At 37.5% G+C, this 20,352-nt stretch overlaps 1 long non-coding RNA gene across 1 annotated transcript in view; it reads right to left on the reverse strand.

Moving 5' to 3' along the window:
• Positions 1-954: 954 nt before the first annotated feature.
• The window catches only part of LOC129633238 (uncharacterized), a 54,771-nt gene continuing 35,373 nt past the window's right edge, over positions 955-20,352 (reverse strand). Inside the window, exons 2-3 of the long non-coding RNA XR_008704970.1 lie at positions 6,524-6,747; positions 955-1,803 (exon numbers count right to left, since the gene is read on the reverse strand). This is a non-coding gene — a long non-coding RNA (uncharacterized LOC129633238). The remainder of the gene's footprint in view (positions 1,804-6,523; positions 6,748-20,352) is intronic.

Below are 20,352 nucleotides of genomic sequence, written 5' to 3' on the forward strand. Positions count from 1 at the left end.
CATTGCAGGTGGATTCTTTACTGATGAGCCACCAGGGAAGTTCAGGGAAGCCTGCTGCTGCTGCTGCTGCTGCTAAGTCGCTTCAGTCGTGTCCGACTCCATGCGACCCCACAGACGGCAGCCCACCAGGCTCCCCCGTCCTTGGGATTCTCCAGGCAAGAACACTGGAGTGGGTTGCCATTTCCTTCTCCAAATATTAATGGTGACCAAGTTGGCTGCCCACCATCTCCACCAACCTCAGCCCAGGTCCCATCAACAAAAGTTCTTTTATATTTGCTTATGCAGCACCCTATCCACTGCTCAGCTCCTCCAGGCCATCTCTTCCTTTTGCACAAAAAAGAGTGAGAAAAGATAAATAGGACAGGTAGATGAATATGGGTAGACGGAAAGCCAGGTTGATTGGGAACACACGGAAATTCAATCTCTGCCCTCAAAGAGTTTACAATCCATCAGATATGAGGTATGCAAATTAGTATAATATACAACAGATTCAGTGCAGAAATACACTGTGTATTCAAGTAGGGCTGAAGGAACATGCAAGTCTGCCAGCAGGAGATGCGAAAAAGCTTCACCAGCAGCATTTGACATAAAATTGAACGAATAGGTGGGAATTCTTGGAGCTGACTCAGGGGAGGCATTCCAGACACAATGATCACAGACAGAAAGACACAGATTTATTAGAAAGTATAACATATGTGAGAACCTACAGAGAATCGAATATTGCTGAGAGGAGAGTTATGGGGAGGTGGTTGGGAGATGCAGCCTGACAGGTAAGCAGCAGCTGCCATGTGGGTGATCAGAAAAAGTCGTAACAGTAGAATATGCCACAGAAAGCACTAACAAATACTCAGTTCAGTCATAAAGGTAAAGGGATGCTTCATTTTTGTTCTTCTTTAAAAGTCTTTTATTTATTATTTGTATTTATATATTTTAATTTGGCTTTAATGTGTACTAAGTAGTGACTATATAAAACACGTACATAAAATGTGGGTAAGCTATGAATGATAACAATACAAATAAAGCCCATTTACTTGCCTTAGGGAAAGGGATGTTACTCTCATCTCTAAAGCCCCTCGCAGGGTCATGCCCTGTTTTCCTGCTCAGAAACAACCATTAAAGAGCTGAGCCCAGGCTAGGTTGTGTTCCTTCCATTTCCTGCCTCCCCCTGTGGATATTTAATTGACTCTTTCCTTCCCATCCTAATCCCACTCCCTGGACCTAAAATAAATGTGCTTCTTTTTTTTTCCTAACAGGAAGGAATGTCCCAGATTTTCTCTTCTAACTCCTTCATTTTACACCAGAAAGCTGAAGCATAGGCAAGTAATATCCTCTTGTTAATTAGTGCTAAATTCAGCTCTAGCACCTAGCGCTCCAAATTCCAATGCTCGTTTGTCAGAAAACCAAGCCTGATTTTGCCTCTAGTTGAGTCACTGTCCCATCTTGCACAGAGCAGTCCTCCCCTTATGACACCCTCACTTCCTTGGAACGTTTGTAGTTTGAATCACAGGGAGGTTCAGGATAAAGAGCCAGCAGGAGATGACAGTGAGAACAGCATGGTAAATTGCTATCCTTGCATTTGGGCAACTTTAGGAGAGTTATTATAATAAATTACTTCCTCTCCATCTCTGCTGTAACATTTATTTTGAAGGCTTGAGGGTACATAGTTTCCTCATGTTAAATGGACTAATTATTAATCTTCTCGGCCAAGAGGTGTGTCCAATTAAAGTCTGAGTCACTAGTAGCTTCGATTTAAAATTCAAGAATCCTGTTGGCTGTAGATCAAAGATGTCATTTGAAGGAACACTAAAATGAGAAAAATTAAAATTTATTTTTTTGTCCTTGCTAAAGAACCAAAAAAATTACTACAAGAATTAAAGCATCATATAGTACTACGGGGCTCTGCTCTCACACTCCAGACACAAACCTCAGTGGTGTTTGCATTTTGTCTGCACATGTCTGTTTACAGACTTATTAGGGAAGATGGCTTTTGAAAGACTTTGCATCCCAGGTTTGAAAATCATTATTCGGTCAGTAACTTCCAATCTTCAAATCATTAGCTATTCTTTCCTCATCTGGGTTTTATCTTTTTGTCTTTAGACTAAAACAACAATAAGGCTGGAAAAGACATCCAAAGGCCATTGAATTGTTGAGTGTTGGAGCAGGTAGGGACTTCAAAGACTGATTAAGTAATCCCCTCAGTTGACAAGAGGGAAACTGAGATCCAGAAAAGTATCAATATCCATTGAAGATCACTTAAATGTGGAACTTGGAATAGAGTTCCCTATTCTTTTTACTGTTAATAAATCAGTCATTTTAGCAGGCAACAGTACAGATGGCACTTCTTGCATGAAAAGCCTGTCCTTGCCCAGAGACATGGCTGGCCAAGTCTGCCCATGAACTGAGCCATAGCCTTGACTTTTCTCTTTAATTCCTTGCCTTTGCTCAGAAAGAGCTAGCATCTGTGTTGCATCCCAGAAAAGCCATCTGGAAGTGTTCCCCAGCAGGTCGCAGAGATACACCAAGGCTTCTAAACTGAGTCTGCCTGATCATCAGTCCTGTCAATTCCTGGGGTGAGGGGTTGACCAGGCGGAGATTCTGTCATGAAACATACTCATGAAAGGGCTTCCCAGGTGGCTCAGTAGTAAAGAATCCACCTGCCAATGCTGGAGGCATAGGTTCGATCCCTGGATTAGGAAGATCTTCTGGAGAAGAAAATGACAACCCACTCCAGTATCCTTGCCTGGGAAATCCCATGGACAGAGGAACCTGATGGGCTACAGTCCATGGTGTCACAAAGAGTTGGACACGATTTAGTGACAAAACAACATCTCTAGAGAAAAACTAGCATATAGGCTTTCCAGGTGGTGCTAGTGGTAAAGAACCTGCCTGCCAACTCCAAGAGACAAAAGAGACTTGGGTTCAATTCTGGGTCAGGCAGATGCCCTGGAGGAGAGCCTGGCAACCCACTCCAGTATTCCTGCCTGGAGAATCCCATGAACAGAGGAACCTGGCAGGCTACAGTCCATGGGGTCACAAAGAGTCAGACACAACTGAAGCGACTTAGCATGCAGCCTAGCAATGCCTTCCATTAGGCTGCCTGACTTGGTGAACTCAGAATATCCCAACTAGTTTGACCACTGTTCCCTCTCTCCTTTATTTTTCTTTATATATATATGTGTGTGTGTGTGTGTGTGTGTGTTTATTCTTAACCCACAAAGTTATATTCTGTGGAATGCAACTGGTGAATCCTGCACCAGGGAACAACTTCTGCATACCCTGTTACTTTGATTCCACTTTCCAAGAAAGGCTTATGCTCTTCTACTTGGGCACACAGGTAAGCAGGGCTTTACTGCTTGGGGTTTTCATTTCATCACCCTTTGTACAGGACCCAGAATATCAGTTACTGTGATCCATGACAAGTCAGTGAGTTTTGTTAGGAGATGTGCTGTTAGGTTTCTTCTACGGGCTTTGACCAAATAAACACATTAGATCCTTTTCCTTATCCTTTAAATAAATACTGTCACAAACTCTGGGCAAACATCTTTGTTTTTTCAGGCAACAAACATACATTTTTCATACTGGATCATATATCAGAACAAACATAGTTCAACTGATGCTTAATTGTTGTTGTTTAGTCACTAAGTCATGTCTGATTCTTTTGCGACTCCATGGACTTTAGCCCTCCAGGTTTCTCTGTCCATGGGATTTTCTGGGCGAGAATACTGGAATGGGTTGCCATTTCCTTCTCTAAGGATCTTCCCAACCCAAGAGTCAAAATTTTTTACTACGGAGTCACCTGGGAAGCCATCTGATCCTTACAAATATCAACATTTATAGGTAAATTGAAATCCCTTTTTCACCATCCGACTCCTTCCTGAGGGCCAGTTCTTTTGTTCATGTAAGCAAATCTGTTTAAAGAAAAATTCAATAAATAGCAGTTGGAACATGAGTGTCTGAAGTTAGGAAAACACTATCTTTATTTCACAAAAGGCAAAGACAAACTTCTTGATTTCCCTCTTGCTATTAGATTCACACATCACTAGACAGTGAGTTGCTCAAAAAAGCCATAGACACTGGTGATATTTATCTTTGTATTATATATGGAAATTCCTTCCTGTGTCTAAATATCTTCCTGATAATACTCGTATCCTGTCGATATCCAATATGTGATTTCAGGCCTCTTTTCTGCAAGCTTCCCTTAATCCCCTGAAAATCTTTTTGCATGTGGGTTTGGGAAAAGAAAAAAAAAAGCAGCACTCACAATCACACTGTATCTCCCCAATGACCTGATAATTGTTTCAAGGATTTCTGGTAATATTTATAAATGGAGTGCAGAGGCTCTATGGTGACTGGAAGATGTTACTGCAATTTTTCATTTGACTAAATGACTAGAATTGTTATAAAAATCCTGACATTTGTCATTAGTATTCTAGAAGGAATTGCAAATTTACCCCAGCAAGGATATTGCCACTGAGTCAGTTGTGTCAACTGAACCAGTCACTCTAAGTATCCATCCAGCCTTCCTGTCTCATGTTCACAGATGGGACACAAGATATACTGGTGTTGCAATGGTGTTAAAAGTAAAATAACTCCCCATAAGTTTAAACATGACCAAAAGTAACACTCATGTAACACCTGGAACTTTCTCACCACCCCACATGTTCTTTCCTGCCAACCTGGATGCTGATAGAAGGGCTGAATGTCCTGAAAAATACATTTTTAGCATAAATCATCCTGTTATGAATCAGTCAACACATCAGTAAAATAAACATTTTATTTCTCCTCTGTCCTGTCTCTCTATCCCACTTTCTCTCTCTCTCATACACCCTTTGCTTTTTCTAGAATGTAAGTCCACATGTAAATGTATCTTACCCATCAAAGTTCTTGCATTTTTGTATTATCTTAAAACTTTGGATTATTTCTTTCCAAGAAGCCAGTGGATCCAAACAATCTTTACCCTATCCTTCAGTTTGTTCCTTGCAAAATATAATTTAAAATTCAGCTTTATGCCATCTTCCCATCCTCTAAAGTAGTTGCTTATGCTTCTTGGTTTTTATTAAAGTCTTTTTGACATAACTCACTTAAGAAATTAACTTCCTATAGAAAATTCATAATAATATTTTAAATAGTCCTATACAAAAGCTAGGCAAAATTGGTTGTCTATGAACCTTTCTAATATATCTCCAATGAAACCATGCTGGGTTATATTTCCTATGCAAGCACAATAAATCCAATAAAAGAGCAGGTTACGAACTGATATCTGAGATGTAGGAATGAGTTATTCTATGATCACTGTGTCCTCTGCCTTCTGCCCACAACAAGGCCAAGCAGGGTACAGAGTGATGAGCACCAAGGCCAGCATGGCTGCAAAAGCACATGTGGCCTTTTTGCTTTTGGGCACACATGGGCTGGGGTTGTCTTAATTTTTAATGTGTGTGTGCGTGTGTGTATGTGTGTGTGTGTGTGTGTGTGTGTGTTGGCAATTGTAGCTCATCTCTAAGACAAAATCCAAACAGAAAAACTACAAGGTTTTCAGACTGGCTCCTCATGGAGTGTCTACAAAGGCCTGCAGTGCACCTTGGATGACTTTCAAGTTTTTTCAAAGCCATCTGGAGCCTTTTAAAGTTGTCATTGTTTAAAGAACCTGCCGAGAGGGGAGAGAGCACTTTGAGTCTTAGGAGAAAAGGAAGAAATAAGATGTAAGGTAGCCAACAGATGTGGTAGAAAATCAGGTACTGTGCCCTCCACGTGCTCTGGCTGTTCCTGCTGACTCAGCTGCTCTCTCCTAAAGTGGTTCTTCCTCCATAAAAACCACCTGCCTCGACACAGAGAGAGTGGCAATCTGCTTTGCTTTTTCTTTGGAAGACCTAGGGTCTTCTCATTCCTTATCATTCTCTCTTGCCATTGAAATCTACACAACAGCTGTTTCTCCTTTATTTTTCTCCTACTGTCCTGAGCATACAGTGCCAACACTAGCCCTGAATTTGCGACCAGACAATTTTTATTCTTCCAAGTTCTCTTTATCAAGTTCTGGTGCAGCAGTATTTTAGTAATGGTAACTTCTCTGCTTTTAATTTCCGGTACATTTCGCTTCTTGACCCCTTCCCTATCAGAAGATCTCCCTCTGCTCCCATTCCCTCCCAGCTTCCACCTCTACAAAACTTGATTTGAATCTAACCATTATTCTTCTTTCATGTCACACTTCCAGTTCCACCTGTCGTTTTCACTATTTTTCACTCCCTGCATCTCATCTGCTTCCATCTGGATGCCAATTTCCCTTCATTAAACTTAGGTTATAATTTCTTGTTTTTCTCTTTTTAGCTTAAACTAACTTTCTTCTCTATCCCACTTTTCCTACGTGAACATATATCAAAGAACCATGTGAGCAAAATGAAATTTTTATGACACAAGACTTTAACTGAATTTCTCTTGAAAAGCACAAAATAAAAGCACAAATCAAAGAAAAACTGACCCAGTTTGACCCAGTGATGTTCTTCAGTGAATGCAAATAAAGGTGATTTACCGTCCACATATCTATTCACAAGTACACCCTGTCAGTATCATGGAAACCTGATGAGCACTGTTCGGGACTGAAAGGTACGCTCAGTTCACAGTCTTCCTATTTAGATAATGTGGTTTTAATCAACAGAGGCTAAAAATAGAGATTCCTGCTTCCTGGAAAAGATTGACTCCAATATCTCTTTCCAAGGAATTGAAAATGAGATGTCGAAGAAGGGTCTTTGCCTCCTGGGAACATATGAAAAAAAAAAAATCAAAACACATTTGCTCTACCAGTATTTTCCAACTAATACAGTGTTTGAGGTTTAAAAATAAAATAAAATTAAAAAAAAAAAAGAAGGTTGATGAGTATATTTAGGCTTTGAAAAACTTCCTATGCAATGTATAACTTAGAGAAATTCACAGTTCCTGTTACAGAATTGAATATATTCACAAGCCTTGAATCCTTACAAAGTCAGTCTTAAGTCTAGAAAATGCAGTCTCTTGAATTGTAAAATTTTAGAAAGGCTAATTTTCTTCTCCATTTTGTCTCGCGAGTTGCTGGAAGTAGTAGGTATAAACGTACAGTAGATAGCCTGGGGATACATTCAAACCCACCAGTGGGTGCTTGAAATTACAAATGGTACCCAATTATGAATATACTGATTTCCTATCCATACATACCAATGATAAAGCTTACTTTATAAATTAGACACTGCAAGAGATTAACAATAATAACTAATAAATAAAATAGAGCAATTATAAAAATACAGTGTAATAAAAATTAAGCTAATGTGATCTCTCTCTCAAAATATCTTATTTTACAAATATAACCCATTTTCCATCTCAGCTAACCACTCCTCAAATACTATGGTAGTAACTTTTGCAGTTTGAGGCTCTACAGCAAAACTAGCTCAAATATTTTTTTTTTGTTTCTTCGTAGTTTCACAGAAGATTTGTACTTAGTGTAGATCTTAGCAACCTCAGCATCTGATTTTTTTTCCTTCCCTTATTGAGAATATTTACTTTTTCACTTAGAGGAAGCAATTTACAGCTTCTCTCTGGAATATCCAAATCTCTAGTATCACTACACTTTCACTTTGGGGCCATTGTCAAGTAAAATAAGCATTGAATACCAGCATTGTGATACGTTGACAGTGGATCTGATAATTGAGATGGCTACTGAGTGACTTATGGATGGAATATGCTGGACAAAGGGATAATTCATACCCAGGGTGGAACAGAGGAGGACGGCATGAGATTTCATCACACTACTCAGAATATTATGCAATTTAAAACTCATGAAGTTTATTTCAGTAATTTTCCATTTAATATTTTTGGACTTTCATGGAAAGTGAAACCCCAGATAAGAGGAGGCTTATTATGTATGTATATATGTGTTAGGGGAGTGTAATCTCTTTGGTTCTGTCTCATCTCAACAAAAATTTGAAGCAACGGACGTTAAAGCCCCCAGCATGTCACAGCTCTCAGACAGACTGTGTTATAGCTCTTAGACAGATCAGTGTTACAGCTCTGTTTTACAGCTCAGTTTTATTTAGAAAATAACAGGAAAATACATCCTCGAGGCATGAGGGCATGCCGACCCAAAGACTCAAAAAGAAGAGAGCCTCGGCCCTTTGGCTCCTCTTTTTATATGTTTTTTCCTCCCCTCTGGGCCTGCCCTATGTAAATTGGGCTAGCCAGGAGTGCTGCTTGCTCTACCTGAGGTCCTCACTTCAGTCCTCGGACCTTCCTTGTTCTATTTTCACAGGCTTTTCCCTTCCTTGTCCTTTAGCTACCGCCATTCTGGACTCCTGTTTCCTATTCTAACTACCTAACATTTGTATGTGTCTATCTAATTATGTATCTATCTATGTGTCTGCAACGGGTTTTAGGGGATTTGGGAGATGGTTAGTCTAGCAACTGGGGTCGCAAAGAGTTGGACACGACTGAGCAACTGAACACACAGCACACACAGTCGATCCACTAGGTTATAAACGAATAATTCCAAATATGGTCATTAACGGGAGCACATCAACAGCAAACAATATATATTATGTTCCTTAATTCTGCATTGATTTCAGACATCATGAGTCGTTCCTCCTTAGGCATATAAAGTTAAGAAAATTGAAATTCTGAATATGCATGAGTTATGTGAAGAAGTGAGTTCAGTGTTGTGTTAGAAGTCATTTCAGGTAATCTGGCACGCTGATAACAGGAGAAGAAAAAAACTCAATAAATTCTAATTATTCTCATTCCTTCCCACCCCAGGCCTGAATGAATTATCCTGAGTGACTACCAATGAGGTCCTGTTTTTACTTAATGATTACTCCATGGTATTATGACCATACAGACTTTGATTACAGTATTTCAGAATACTGAGTTCTAACTGGGGACTTTATTTTTTTTTCCTTTTTCTATGCAATGTCCTTATGGAGAAGAATGAATCTTCAGTATTATCAAAGCTGAAAAACAATAAATACCTATGGTCAAAAGTTCAACAAATTTCCCTGAGAATAGGGGGAAGGTATCTTATATTTTGTTATACTGATATATATCATCAAATTGTTTTTATCCTGAAGGGTTAAGTTCCTTCTTGGAATTATACTCACAGCAGTGAAAAAGTTAATTTATATTTTATGGGCTATTTAGGGCTAGATTATTCCTAAAAATTTTAAGTCTCTTTTAGGGAACCAATTTGTCTTCTCTATCAATTAGCAGCATTTGTTCATAAACTCAAAATACAAATTGAGTTGTAAATCTACCTAAGAATATAAATGGGAGAGTAATAAATGAACTATATTAACTTGTAAGGGAAAAGCAGGGATAAAGAGATAAGTTACCTAGTATACGTTTTAGAAAGACTCAAGGAGAATAAAAGAGAACATTGCTGGCACAAAGAATCCTATCCTACATCTTCTCTGCTAAGTGATAAAAGATCATGTGATTTGAACAGTGAAAAGTGAGATGATGCTTTTGGCTGAGTTTTTTGAGGATAAAAGAGGTAATTCTAGGTTGTTAAATGTGCAATCACTTTCCTTATAACACTGTGCAAATGTCAACATCTTCAAATAAATGGCAATCACTAAAAAGCTAACAATTAAGTCCCAGGATTTTGGCTAGAAATAAAAAAGGTGAAAATGTACCTAACACATAAAACTCATTGTGATTTAACTATAGGCAGGAAAAAAGCTACTGCTAGAAATATATCAGTTTCAATCTCTGGTCTATAAGAATCTTTTTCTATGTAGAATAGTCTTTTGGGAGATGAAAGATGGATTGAGAACATGAAATATAGAATTTCAATATTCAGGCAATTTTTTTTTTTTTGTATATCAGTCTGCTATCAAAGAATGAGTCAGTAATAGAAATGCAAAATTTGAAGGGTTGTCAAAATCAACCTTTGAAACAGTGCACTCAAGTGAACAATGCCATGAAAAACACCCTTAACTTCTCTAGTTTCATAAAGTGTTTAGGGTGAAATCTGTGCAACATGTTCTAAACCAAGTGAAACATAAAAGAAAGAGCCTCTGAAAGATTGTTATTGAATTAACCAAGAACGTGTGATGCATTTGCTTACTGTAAATGAATAAAATGTATTATATATTATTAGGAGAGGCAGTATAGCATTGTAGAATTAGAATCAATCAGCTCTCCAGCCAAATCTCTACTTTAACACTTATCAGCTATATTAACCTGAGCAAACCATTTAACCTCTCTGTTTCCCAAATCTATAAAACAGAGAAAATGCTAGCTAATCTACTATCTGTTGTGAGGATTCATAACCATGCATGTAAAACATTTAATAATAATATCTAGTTTGTAGAAGATGCTCAATACATACTGGGTTGGCCTAAATATGGAAAAGTTCTTTTGGGTTTTTCTGTAAGATATTAGGGAAAACCCTGAACAAACTTTTTAGCCAAGTCAATATTATATAGTATTGATATAATTATTATTGCTCAACTGGGGATATTTAGTTTTTTGAGTGAGAAAAGCCATTTGTATTAAAAAAATTTTTTTTGTCTAAGAACTAGCTGAAGAATGTGAGGAATAAAAATAAAGATGAGATATTTTAGGAACAGAGAGCATCCACATTCAGTCTAACGTCCTGGCTCATTTTCTAGAACATTTCATTTAATTTAGCTTTCCTGAGTTTTTCACCAGACTTCTCATACATAGCTCATTGAAAAGAGCAAGGTTATGTAACCAGGGCACACGTTATATTAACTCCAAGGATCCCAGAGACTCTTTTTCCCTCCTGTTTTTGCTTGTGTGTGCTCAGTCACTCAATCATATCTCACTGTTTGCAACCCTATGGACTGTAGTCCACCAGTCTCCTCTGTCCATGGAATTTTCCAGGCAAGAATACTGGAGTGGGTTGCCATTTCCTTCTCCAGGGGTTCTTTCCAAGTCAGGAATCAAAGCTGCATCTCTTGCATTGGCAGGTGGATTCTTTGCCACTAGCACCAGGTGGGAAGCACCCAATTTTTGTTTCATTATATGCACATCTTTGAAGATGTGGGCTTAAAATTTACACTGAGGTCACTTGTTATTTTGCTTTGGAATTTTTCTTATTATAAACCTAGATACAGTGAAATTCTTAAATGAAGCTATTTTACAGATATATTTCCAAGAGTCATTCTTCTTTATTGGTATGTAGCTTACTATATTCTATCCAACTAGACTAGTTTTAGGAGAGGAAGGTGGAAACAGTAGATATTCAAAGTACTTAGAAAAAACTGCACAAATCAATACAACAGCCAGGGAGAATGCAGTCACATTCAGTGTGATTAAAACCCATCCTTAACTTTAATCCATCACATCTGCTTATATCAGAACATCTCAAGGCAAGATTCTCCTCTACCTCCTTTGAAACACCTTATCTCCAACATCCACAAGAAATTGAATCATGTCTCTTTTTAATTCTAAAATTATAATCATATGGTTGATTCTAAATGTTAGTCTGGATCTCTCGTTCCAAATTAAATTAATTCTCAAAAGCAAACCTAAATTAGAGATAACCATATGCTCTCATCTCAAACACAGGCACACCAAGCTATTTCTAGGATGTCATTACATTATGTAATCATCAGTGATTTCATTTTTAGGTTTTCTTTATATTATACTGACTGCAGGAAAATCTAGGTTAGTAAGCACGATATCATGTATAACCCATGAACAAATTATATCAGTAACACCTGCAGATCATATATAAAAACACCAGGACAGAAGCCAGAAAAAGGCTTGGAGCACAGCCAAATGCCAGTCTCAAAGGCCACATCGAGCACAGGCAAAGTAACACTGAACTGAGTTTGCAGGTGATGAATGGGCCCTGGGAGGCACGGCCATATCATCAGTCATCATCATGGTTATTTGGAGGTGCCTCCTGGCATGACAATAGCGGTTAGGAAAAAGAAGAGACATTACCAAGTTACTGGAAAGCTATTAGTGTCTCTGCTCATTAAACTAACTTACTTTCTTCTTTTTTAATGTTGAACGATGCACCCCAAATATCACAGCTGCTTCTATACAGACATGAGGAAAGCCTCTATCAAGTAGAGGGAAGAACACACAGGAATCCTTTGTGGAAAGGCAAAGTGCACACAGACAGCCAAGACTAAGAAGGCAAACCATGCAGCCAGGAGGCCAAGCAGTGCTCAGTGTCCTCATTTGAAGAAAAATAAGGACAGTGCTGGAGGCGATTACCTGGCTAGCTTCTATTAAGAAATACCATCCTCAGATAGGCAAAGGAAATGGCCACCCACTCCAGTATCCTTGCCTGGAGAATTCCATGGACAGAGGAGCCTGGCTGACTGCAGTCCATGGAATAGTCCATGGAATTGCAAAGAGTCAGACATGACTGAGAGACTGACACTACTACTACAGATAGGCCAAAGATTTATCCAGCTCAACGGTGCCTTACATAGCAACCCTAAGCACTTTTTTCTGGAAGGCTCTGACTGCTGTCATTGTCAGCAGCCTTAATTAAAAAAAAAAAAAAAAGGTTAGGTGTGTACCTAGATCTCCTATACTTTTATAAATGTGTAGTGTTATCCTAGAAAAGTTTAATGGTTCCCATAGGGAATTGTAACTGGTGGGATGGTTCGTTATACTCCCAATTGAAAGGGACTTATGTCCTGGAAAGAAGAGATTCTCAATGCTTTAACTGGTAATCGGCCAGAAAGGAATATGAAGCCTGTCATTCACAGGAAGAAAAAGAAAGCAGAAGTCCAGAGGGCCTTTCATTTATCATTATTAGAGAATATCAGAAACCACAGATTAAGATTAGAATAATCTTAAAGGTTATCATCTTCTCTGTGTGTTATTTTGACTTTACTCAGACTCTTTCTCAATATAAATCTAAAAAGACACAGGGGAACGTCTTGGCCAGTTTTTGGTTGAAAGTCTATAATCAAAGGATAAAGGGGGATGCTGAAGTTTCAAAGAGTACTTTTGTCTGGAAATCAAGCCTTTGAACTCTGCTTCCAGCTGGGCCATAGAGATAGAGTTCAGAAAGAGAGTAGGGAGACTTGTGAAAGAACTTCTCTCCATGGAGATGGATCATAAGAACCTATTTCCTCAGGCTTAAAGACCTAGACATGACCCAATATCCTGTTTAATAGTGAAAAATTGGAAGTTTTTATTTTGCTATCCTGCTGTCTTCACTTCTATACAACATTGATCCTACCCAGTTAATGAAGAAATTTTAAAAGAACCTAAGAATTTAAAGGAAGAAAAACTGTCAATAATAGAATCAAGCATTAAGAAAATCCAAAATCATCCTATGTAAATCTTCAAACAATAGAATTTGGCAAGGTCATTGAATACAAATGGATACTCATTGGTCACAAAGAGTCAGACACGACTGAGCAACTTTCACTTTCACTTGGATACAAAATTCAATATACAAAATATACAAAAGTCCATTGCTTTTCTGTAAACCAGGAACAATTAGAAAACAAATATCTTTAAATAATTAATTTACCACAGCATCAGAAATATCTATAGAGAAACCAGGAAGTAAATCTCATGAAAGGTGGACAAGACCTCCAGATGAGAAATTATAAAACCTTACTGGGAAATATTAAGACCTAAATTAACAGGAGGCCTATCATGTAAATAATTTGGAAGATTTTGAAAAGATGTTAATTCTCCACAAACTGACTTACAAATGCATTGCTTACTAATAAAAATACTAAGGCACTTGCATGTGTATGTACATGTGCCTGCTTTTTTTAACTTGATAACTCCCTAAATTTGCTTAGAAATGCATATAATATGAAACCACTTAGAATAACAATGATACTCTTAAAGAAAAAATAATGTGGGACAACGTGTTTTACTGATGTCAAATATATTATAAAGTTATAACAATAAAGACATTGTGGTATTGGCAGAAAAAATGGGCAAATAGATGAGGGGACAAAATGGAGAGCTCAGGAAAAAACTCAGGAAATAAATATATGCTAGATTTATGAGAGAACTGGCACCAAGGATCAACTTTTAATAGTTCCAGGATAAATATCTGTTTGAAAAGGTATTTAACTTGAACACCTATCTCATACAATATACAGAGATCAATTTCATCTAGATAAAAATTAAATATGAAAGTCAAATATATAAAACTATTAGAAGAAACTATATGAGAATTACCTTTCAATCTTGAGGTTTAAAAATATTCTCTTTTTATATAACAACTTTATTAAGTTATAAATAACATACTGTAAAAATCATTCCTTTAAAGTATATAAGTCAGTGACTTTAGTATATTCACTGAGTGGTATGATCACCACCACTATCCAATCTTAGAATGTTTTTGACTCCTAACTCCCAAAACCCCCTTTATCCTTCACCTTTTACTCTGCCTCCCAGTCACTGCAACCAATATACTTTCTGTCTCTGTGAATTTGACTATCCTAGACATCTCATTTAAAAGGAGTCATACAATATTTTGTCCTCCGTGACTGCCTTCATTCACTTAGCATAATTATTTTAAGGTTCATCCACATTGCAGTAAGCATGCATCAGCAATTTATTCTTTTTTATGAATGAATACTATTCCATTTTTGGATATACTACATTTGTTTATTCAGTCATCAGGTGATGGAGATTTGGGTCGTTTACACTTTTTGGCTATTATGAATAAATACTTCAGTGTTCAGTTCAGTTCAGTTCAGTCGCTCAGTCGTGTCCGACTCTTTGAGACCCCATGAATTGCAGCACGCCAGGCCTCCCTGTCCATCACCAACTCCCGGAGTTCACTCAGACTCACGTCCATCGAGTCAGTGATGCCATCCAGCCATCTCATCCTCTGTCCTCCCCTTCTCCTCCTGCCCCCAATCCCTCCCAGCATCAGAGTCTTTTCCAATGAGTCAACTCTTCACATGAGGTGGCCAAAGTACTGGAGTTTCAGCTTTAGCATCATTCCTTCCAAAGAAATCCCAGGGCTGATTTCCTTCAGAATGGACTGGTTGGATCTCCTTGCAGTCCAAGGGACTCTCAAGAGTCTTCTCCAACACCACAGTTCAAAAGCATCAATTCATTGGTGCTCAGCTTTCTTCACAGTCCAACTCTCACATCCATATATGACCACTGGAAAAACCATAGCCTTGACTAGATGGACCTTTGTTGGCAAAGTAATGTCTCTGCTTTTCAATATGCTATCTAGGTTGGTCATAACTTTTCTTCCAAGGAGCAAGTGTCTTTTAATTTCATGGCTGCAGTCACCATCTTATTCATGTGCAAATTTTTTTTGGCAGACATGTTTTCATTTCTCTTGTGTCTTTACTACCTAGGAGTGGCATTACTGTATTATATTACATTACTATGTTTAACATTTGGAAGAACTGCCCAAGTATTTTTATAGTAGTTACACCATTTTACCTCTCCACCAGCAGTACATGAGGGTTTCATTTTCTCCACAAACCTGTCAACACTTGGTATTGTCTATCTTTTAATTTTAGCCATTTTAGTGATTATGAAGCACTTTCCTATAGTGGTTTTGATTTGCATTTTTTAAATGACTAGTGATGTTGAGCATATTTTCATGTGCTTATTGACCATTTTTATATCTTTTTTGGACCAATGTCTTATCCAACTTTCTTTTCCATATTTTTAATTGGCTTGTCTTTATTATTGACTTATAAAAGGCCTTATTCATTCTGGATATGCTTCTTGTCAAATATATAATTTTCAACTATTTTCTCCCATTTTGTGGGGTTTTTTTTTTCCACTTTAATGATGGCTTCCTCTGAAGCACAAAAGTTTTTAATTTAGATGAAGTTTAATTTATATTGATACATTTTTTCTTTTGTAATTTGTGCTCTTGGTATTATATACAAGAAACTATCACCTAACTTAAGTCTTAAAGATGTACTCCAAGGCTTTCTCCTAAGAATTTCATAGTTTCGGCTTTTTCCTTAGAATTATGATCTATTTTTAGTTCATTTTTGTATGTGGTGTGAGGTAGAGATTCAGATTCATGTGTTTGAATGTAGATATACAGTTTCTTGGCACTATTTGTTGAAAAGACTCTTCTATCTCCATTCATTAATCTTGGTTCCCATACTGAAAATCAATTGACCATAAATGTAAGGCTCTATTTCTGTACTCTTAATTCTATTACAGCAATCTATATGTCTATTCTTATGATAGTACTACACTGTCTCAATTATTATAACTCTATAGTAAGTGTTTCAGAGAAGGCAATGGCACCCCACTCCAGTACTCTTGCCTGGAAAATTCCATGGATGGAGGAGCCTGGTAGGCTGCAGTCCATGAGGTCGCTAAGAGTCAGACACGACTGAGCGACTTCACTTTGACTTTTCACTTTCATGCATTGGAGAAGAAAATGGCAACCCACTCCAGTGTTCTTGCCTGGAGAATCCCAGGGACCGTGGAGCCTGGTAGGCTGCCGTCTATGGGGTCGCACAGAGTCGGACACGACTGAAGCGACTTAGCAGCAGCAGTAGTAAGTGTTGAAATTGGTAAGTGTGATATCTCCAACTATGTTCTTCTAGACACTTTGGTTATTTTTGGTTTGTGGTAATTCCACATGAATTTTAGGATAATTTGTCAATTACTTCAAAAAATGCAACTTAATAAGGATTACAATTCAATGTGTAGATCAGTTAGAAAGTATTACCATCTTAACAATATTGTCTTTTGATCCATGAATGTGAAATGCCTTTCTATTTATTTATGTCTTCTTTAGTTCTCTTAATAAAATTTTGTAGATGTGCATCTTGTCCTTCTTTTGTTAGATCTACTTTTAAGAATTTTACTTTTATTTTTGGTAATATTGCTCAAAAATTATTTTATTAATTTCACATTCAGATTTTCATTGATAGTGTAAAAAATTTTTATATGTTGACCATGTCCTACAATCCTGCTAAACTAATGTATTACTTCTATTACTTTTCAGTGTATTCTTTAGAATTTTCTATACACAAGATGATCTCATTTGTGAAGAGAGATCATTTTACTTCTTTCCAATACAGATGTTTTTACTTCTTTTTCTTGCCTAATTTCTCTGGCTAGACCCTCTCATGTTGAATAGAAGTGGCAAAAAGAGATATCTGTCTTATTCCTGGTCTTAAAGAAAAGGCATTCAGTCTTTAAACACTAAGTCTGAGATTAGCTATGACTTTGTATAGGTGTCCCCTATCAGGTTGAGTAATTTTTTTTTTTCAGTTTGTTAAGGATCTATGGAGAAAATTTTAAAGTAGACAAAAATTTTCATAGAAAATAATTTAAAGTAGACACCAAAATATGGCCAAAATTAAAATTTCTTTTCATTGAAATACATCACAAAAAAGTGAAAAGAATCATAGAGTTGAAGAACCATGAAACATATATTAACTAAAATATAGCTATTTTTCAGAATATATAAGAAACACCTATAATTCAATTGTAGAAATGTAGACAACTCAATAGAAAAATAGCTAAATGGTTTAAACAGGCACATCACTAAAGAAAAAGTCTAAATAGACAGTAACCCAAAGAAAATGTTCCAAACATTGGAAAAAATAAAAATTTAAGTCATGATAAGATATTACTACTTATCCATTAAATTGGGAAAAAATAAAAGTCTTACAATAGTTAACATAGACAATGATACAAGCATCAGTAACTATTCTGGTAGGAGTGTAAATTGTTATGGCAACGTTAGAAAACTGCTTTATCTGGTAAAATTGAATGTAGGTAAACACTTAAATTTAGCAATTTCACCCATGGGTATATACTTTAAATATATGGTTGCTCATGTATACTAGGATTCACATTATAAAATGTCAGTAGAATACACTTAAAACTATAAAGCATTAATGAAAGAAATTAAGGAAGATACAAATAGATGGAAAGATATTCTACGTTCATGGATTGAAGGAATTAATACTGTTAAAAATGCTCATACTATTGTAAACAGTCCTGCAATGAACACTGGGGTGCATGTTATCCTTTCAGACCATGTTTTTCTCTAGATATATACCCAGGAATGGGACTGCAGGGTCATATGCAGCTCTATCTTTAGTTTTTAAGGAATCTCCATAGCTGAGACATGGAAGCAATCTAAATGTCCTTGATCAACAGAGGAATGGATAAAGAAGTTGTGCTACATATATACAATGGAATGTTACTCAGCTATCAAAAGAATGAAATAATGTTATTGCAGCAACATGGGTGAACCTAGAGACTGTCATACTGAGTGACGTAAGCCAAAGAATATGCCAGCAAGTTTGGAAAACTCAGCAGTGGCCACAGGACTGGAAAAGGTCAGTTTTCTTTCCAATCCCAAAGAAAGGCAATGCCAAAGAATGCTCAAACTACCACACAATTGCACTCATCTCACACGCTAGTAAAGTAATGCTCAAAATTCTCCAAGCCAGGCTTCAGCAATACGTGAACCGTGAACTTCCAGATGTACAAGCTGGTTTTAGAAAACGCAGAGGAACCAGAGATCAAATTGCCAACATCCGCTGGATCATGGAAAAAGCAAGAGAGTTCCAGAAAAACATCTATTTCTGCTTTACTGACTACGCCAAAGCCTTTGACTCTGTGGATCACAATAAACTGTGGGAAATTCTGAAAGAGATGGGAATACCAGACCACCTGACCTGCCTCTTGAGAAATCTGTATGCAGGTCAGGAAGCAACAGTTAGAATCAGACATGGAACAACAGACTGGTTCCAAATAGGAAAAGGAGTACGTCAAGGCTGTATATTGTCACCCTGCTTATTTAACTTATATGCAGAGTACATCATGAGAAATGTTGGACTGGAAGAAACAGAAGCTGGAATCAAGATTGCTGGGAGAAATATCAATAACCTCAGATATGCAGATGACACCACCCTTGGGGCAGAAAGTGAAGAGGAACTAAGAAGCCTCCTGATGAAAGTGAAAGAGGAGAGTGAAAAAGTTGGCTTAAAGCTCAACATTCAGAAAACAAAGATCATGGCATCTGGTCCCATCACTTCATGGGAAATAGATGGGGAAACAGTGGAAACAGTGTCAGAGTTAATTTTTGGGGGCTGCAGATGGTGATTGCAGCCATGAAATTAAAAGACACTTACTCCTTGGAAGGAAAGTTATAACCAAGCTAGATAACATATTAAAAAGCAGAGATATTACTTTGCCAACAAAGGTTCATCTAGTCAAGGCTATGGTTTTTCCAGTAGTCATGTATGGATGTAAGAGTTGGACTGTGAAGAAGGCTGAGCCCCGAAGAATTGATGCTTTTGAACTGTGGTGTTGGAGAAGACTCTTGAGAGTCCCTTGGACTGCAAGGAGATCCAACCAGTCCATCCTAAAGGAGACCAGTCCTGTGTGTTCACTGAAAGGACTGATGCTGAGGCTGAAACTCCAATACTTTGGTCACCTCATGCAAAGAGTTGACTCACTGGTAAAGACCCTGATGCTGGGAGGGATTGGGGGCAGGAGGAGAAGGGGACAACAGAGGATGAGATGGTTGGATGGCATCACCAACTCAATGGACATGGGTTTGGGTGGACTCTGGGAGTTGGTGATGGACAGGGAGGCCTGGCGTGCTGCCATTCATGGGGTCACAAAGAGTCGGACACGACTGAGCAACTGAAGTGAACTGAAGTCAAAGAAACAGAAACATCATAGGACACCCCTATACATGCAGAATCTAAAAAGACATGATACAAATGAACTTATTTACCAAATAGAAACAGATTTATAGATTTAGAGAACAAACTTATAGTTGCCATGGAGATGAATGGGGTGAGATGATACTTAAGGAGTTTGGGATTTAAAATGGATAGCCAACAAGGATCTATTGTATAGCACAGGGAACTCTACTCAGTGTTATGTGGCAGACTGGATGGGAGAGGAGTTTGGGGGAGAACAGATACATGTGCATGTATGGGTGAGTCCCTTTGCTGTTCATGTAAAACTACTTTTTTTTTTTGTATAGAAAACTACTACAACATTATTAATGGGCTATACTCCAGTATAAAGTAAAATGTTTAAAAAATATCCATACTACCCAAAGCAATCTACAGATTCAATGCAATCTCTATCAAAATTCTAATAATATTTTTCACAGAAATAGAACAAACAATCCTAAAGTTTGCATGGGACCTCAAAAGACCCCAAAAGACCACACTAGCCAAAACAATCTTGAGAAAGTGAAACTGGAGACATCATGCTCCCTGATTTGAGCTACATTACAAAGCTATAGTAATCAAAACAGTAAACTGTTGACATAAAAATGGACATATAAATCAATGAAACAGAATAGAGAGCTCAAAAATTAACCCACCCATATATGGTCAGTTAATTTATGATGAAGAAACCAAGAATATACAATGGGAAAACAGTCCTTTCAAT

The sequence above is a fragment of the Bubalus kerabau genome, chromosome 18, assembly GCF_029407905.1.
Source record: "Bubalus kerabau isolate K-KA32 ecotype Philippines breed swamp buffalo chromosome 18, PCC_UOA_SB_1v2, whole genome shotgun sequence".
Classification (NCBI taxonomy): Eukaryota; Metazoa; Chordata; class Mammalia; order Artiodactyla; family Bovidae; genus Bubalus; species Bubalus kerabau.